Below are 5,337 nucleotides of genomic sequence, written 5' to 3' on the forward strand. Positions count from 1 at the left end.
GATCATGGCTTTCAGGTAGTCCAATAATTTTTAAATTATCTCTCCTGGATCTATTTTCCAGGTCAGTGGTTTTTCCAAGGAGATATTTCACATTGTCTTCCATTTTTTCATTCCTTTGGTTCTGTTTTATAATATCCTGATTTCTCATAAAGTCACTAGCTTCCACTTGCTCCAATCTAATTTTTAAAGTAGTATTTTCTTCAGTGGTCTTTTGGACCTCCTTTTCCATTTGGCTAATTCTGCCTTTCAAGGCATTCTTCTCCTCATTGGCTTTTTGGAGCTCTTTTGCCATTTGAGTTAGTCTGTTTTTTAAGGTGTTGTTTTCTTCAGTGTATTTTTCAGTATTTTTTTGGGTCTCCTTTAGCAAGTCATTGACTTGTTTTTCATGGTTTTCTCGCATCCTTCTCATTTCTCTTCTCAATTTTTCCTCTACTTCTCTAACTTGCTTTTCCAAATCCTTTTTGAGTTCTTCTATGGCCTGGGGCCAGTTCATGTTTTTCCTGGGGGCTTTTGTTGTAGGCTCTATGACTTTGTTGTCTTCTTTAGGCTGCATGTTTTGGTCTTCTTTGTCACTGAAGAAAGAATCCAAAGTCTGAGACTGAATCTGGGCACGTTTTCGCTGCCTGGCCATATTCCCAACCAACTAACTTGACCCTTGAGTTTTTGAGTGGGGTATGACTGCTTGTAGACTAACGAGTTCTATGTTCCACGTTTGGGGGGGGGAGATGCCAGCTCTGTCAGACCCGCACTACTCCTTCCCCAAGAACCCCCAGTCCAGACTGGGCTTAGATCTTCAGCAGGCTGTTGCACTCCTGCTCTGATGTGCCTCTTAATTCCTCCCACCAGGTGGGCCTGGGGCCAGAAGCAGCAGCAACTGTAGCTGCCCCACCTCCGCTGCCCCCGGGGCTGGAAGCTGAACTGTGAACTCCTTCCACTCCTGCAGCTTTTCCCACTAACCTTCTCCGCAGTCTTTGGTGTTTGTGGGTCGAGGGGTCTGGTAACTGCCGCAGCTCACATATTCAGGGCTCTAGGGCCCCCTCCGCCCAGCTTCTGGTCTGGATGGTCCACGTTGCTCAGGCTGGGCTCTGCTCCACTCCGTTCCCAGCTCCCAGCTCCATGTGGGATAGACCTCACCCAGAGACCATCCAGGCTGTCCTGGGCTGGAGCCCTGCTTCCCTCTGCTGTTCTGTGGGTTCTGCCGTTCTAGAATTGGTTCAGAGCCATTTTTATAGGTTTTTGGAGGGACTCGGTACGGAGCTCACCGAACTCACTATTTTATAAAAACCACTAGGGAAACTGGAAAATAGTCTGGTAGAAACTAGGCTTTGACCAACATCTCACAATATATACCAATATGTGCTCAAAATGAGTATATGATTTTGATATAAATGGTGGTATCATAGGCAAATGAAGGGAGCATGGAAAAAGTTATCCATCAGATCTTTGGATAAGGGAAGAATTCATGACCAAACAACAGGTAAAGAAGTTAATGGAAGGTAAAATGGATAATTTTGATTACATAAAAAAGTTATTGCATAAACAAAACCAATGAAGCCACAATTGGAAGAAAAGTGGGAAACTGGAGGAGAAGGGGAAGATTACAGCAAGTTTCTCTGATAAAGGTCTGATTTCTTGAATATATAGAGATTTTAGTCAAATTTATAAAAATAATATAAATTCCCCAACTGATAGTCAAAGGATATGAATAGACTGTTTCCATAGAAAGTAATCAATGTTATCAATAGTCATATAAAAATTCTCTAAATCAACAGTACATGTATAAACCAACTATGAGGTACCACCTCACACCCATCAAATTGACCAACAGAAAAGGAAAATGACAAATGCTGGAGGGGACGTGGGAAAGTGAATCCACCAGTGACGTGAACTAGTCCAGCAACTCAGGATAATAATTTGGAGCTATTCCTAAAGGACTATAAATCTGTGTATATCCTTTGATCCATTAATATCACTACAAGGTCCATATCCAATGCCCTCACTGTGCAAAGAGATTAAAGAAAAAGCAAAAGGACCCATGTGTACAGGAATATTTATAGCAGCTCTTTTAGTGGTAGCAAAGAATTGCTCATGGAAGAGATGCTCATCAATTGAGGAATGGCTGAATAAGTTATTGTACATTATGTAACAGAATACAAGAAAATATGCCATAAGAAATCATGAAGGAGATGGTTTCAGAAATATCTGGGAAGATTTTATGAGTTGATGAAAACTGAAGTGAGCAGAACCAAGAGAATAATGTACACAGTAACAGCAATATTGGAATGTTAATCAACTGTAAAAGACATAGCAACTCTGATCAGTACAAAGATTCACCACAATGACAAAGGACTCATGATGTAAAATACTATACAACAGTTCCAGATAGAGAACAGATGGACTCAGGGTGCAGACTGAATCACTTTTATTTCCTTTATTTTCTTACTCTTTTTCAAAGCTTGGCTAATGATGAAATATGTTTTGAATGACTTCATATGCATAATGGGTATTGTATTTCTTGCATTTTCAATGGGTTGGGAAGTGGTTGGAGTGAGGGAGAACTGAAAATAAATTTTTTTAAAAATTGGGCCAGTAAAATTTTAATGATAATTAAAGAGAGAAATATCCATGAAAATTATGAGAATATTAAGCCTATTCTCCCTAATTTGGAATATTTTGATAATCAAAGTCTAATATAAGATACATCTTTTCTTTGCTAAAAATAGTTTTGACATTCATATTTCTACACAACAGCCTGAGACAACAGAGAACTCTTTGTCATCCTTCACCTTTATGATCTATTTCTTCCTCTTTATCATCTCTAGTAGTAAAAGGGCATGTTGTGGTACCATGACTTCATATTGCTTCAAGATCAAGACCGTTTCTGCCATATATTTGTTTCTTTGTTTTTTAGAAGCAGAAGCTGCTGCAGTATTTGTTAATGCTGCATTTCAATTCCTTAATATTTATTGACACCCAGGACCATCATCTTTGCTTTAACATGGACCCTCATCGTGAGAAAATGACATGATTATTTCTATTCTTTTGGCTCTCAAGGACTACAGTGAAATCTTTCCCATTTCCACATTTTTTTACAGAATTTTCCATCTACTCATCACTATTTTGATGCACTCACTTGTGCTAGCCTCATTGATACATTCTTATTTCACCTTGGAATTGATTCTTTCACACGGAAGGCTTAAACAACTTATGAAATAAATTCACGTGGATAAATTATTTAATGTCATTAATTTGAGAAGAGAGTATGTTTGGGGGTTTTTGTTGTTGTTTTGTGGAAAGTGGTTTGTTTCCACTACTCCTAATGGCCCCAAGAAAGTTGTCAAAGCATTAGGTGTTTCTGAGTCAGTGGAATAAGAAGGTGTAAAAATAGAGATCACATGGCTTTTATGCTATGTAACAGATTTGTTCCTTAATTATATTTGGTTGACTACTATTCTTTGTTTCAGGTGTTTAAATAAGCCTTGCTTGTGAAACAATAAATATTATTCTTACGGCCACCAGAGCAAGCATCTGTCCCAACACGACATAGTCTAATATCATGAATCACAAAAAATTAACCAAGTTAGAAGCTCAGGTACAGAGAGGAAGAAAAGGGAAAACTCAGAGAAAGCAGTTGGTGAACAGAGAATCTACAACTGAGGATAAAAAAAACTTTAGAGTTCTCTATAAAAAATAACAAATGGATTTGGGATGACATTGCTGGTATGGAAGAAGTAAAAATGATTAAAGATGATAGGAAAGTTATTCATTTCAACAACTGCAAGAACCAGGCTTCCCTCTCTGCAAATACCTTTTTTCATTTACTTATCATGCAGAAAGTGCTTCCTGAAATATCAAGCCAGCTTGGGGTTGACAGCCTAACAAATTCAGGAAGTTAACTCAACAATTCCAAAGACAAGTGTTGGATAGCAAAGTCATCAAGCTTGAAGACATCAATGAAGACAACTATGATGTTCCAGATACCATAGAAAATTTTATCCAAGTGTTATAAAATGAGGCTAACTAAAATTTTCATTCATGATTTTTGGAAATTTGGACTAAATGGGGGAAAGGAGCTAGATGGTCCCAGAATTTTACAAAAGCAGAAAGCATAACCTCTTACTAGTTGTCATAAAAATTCAAGGTGTGCCAAAAGTCTTCACAAAGCTGTTTGTTCAGCATTTTTCTGTCATTTGACTTTGCATTTTCTACTTCTTGTGAGATATATTCTTTTAATCAAAATCCAAAGTGTTGGATACAGCCTACAGGTTTCTGTGTGTGTCCATATCTCTGTGTGTGCATGTGTTTCTGAGTATATAATGGAAATCTAATTGAATTGTTCTAGTTATCTGTAACAACAATGTTCCTAGCAGCTGCTGTGGAGATCTAAGACCAACAACACCAGCACACAGGAGGGCTGCTAGCATAGGTTCTTTGATCTGCTTTTCTAAGGAAAGCAACTTTAAGGGGTTTACACTCTCACTTTAATTAAACATGCATATATCATTCATTTAGTTCAGAGGAAAAAATCAGCACCATGAACTTCAGAGAAAACACAAACAAAAATTACAAGCAGAAATTACATAAACATAGCAAATAACAAAAATCAGCAGATGGGGCTTCTAACTGTCTGTCCATAGCAATATATACATAATTACCAGAGAGAGAAGCACCAACATCTAGGTTTTCAAAGCCGGGGAACATTTTAACAGCTACCTAGTTTCTCATCTGGCAAAATCACAGGAATGTTCTTCCAGTGAGTGAGCCCCAAAGCAAAATGCTAACCTCCTAGTATATGTATGCTTCTTCAGGGTCAGAGGGCATCATGACCATGTGACTCAAACTCATGTGACTTAGGCTTTCTTGTGACTTAAGCAAGTCTTCAAAGACTCTTGATTCAATTAAAGACCTAATCAAAGGCACTTAATTGCCTTAGGGCTGAGAAGAACTAGAACTCCAAAAGACAAAAGAGCAAAACAAAAAGTCCCACTTTGCTTGTCATTACATTATCCTTCCCCTTTCTCTAATAGTTAGTGCCTAATACATATGCAAATAACAAATTAAACATCTTTAAGGCTTTCCTTTTTTATGTATGCCAACACTACACAGAAATGCTAAAAAGTATATTTTCTGTATTGCAAAAACTAAAGACTTTGTATATTCAAGACTGGATTTGAATTTCCTAGGTTAATTAATATATATATATATATGTATGTATGTATATACACTTTTTTTCCTCTTCTGTGGCTGAAATGTCTCTTAGAGATTGGGAAATGACTTCATACTAGGGTGTGAGTTGGAGGACCTCTTTGTGACCCCTTTGCTTTTGACTTCCACATT

The 5,337-nt window shown here is 37.7% G+C and overlaps 1 pseudogene; it reads left to right on the forward strand.

The window, feature by feature from the left end:
- The first annotated feature begins 3,556 nt into the window (after window positions 1-3,556).
- Window positions 3,557-4,024, forward strand: LOC118838293 (annotated as a pseudogene).
- Window positions 4,025-5,337: the final 1,313 nt, after the last annotated feature.

Source organism: Trichosurus vulpecula, chromosome 1 (genome assembly GCF_011100635.1).
Source record: "Trichosurus vulpecula isolate mTriVul1 chromosome 1, mTriVul1.pri, whole genome shotgun sequence".
NCBI classification, from domain to species: Eukaryota; Metazoa; Chordata; class Mammalia; order Diprotodontia; family Phalangeridae; genus Trichosurus; species Trichosurus vulpecula.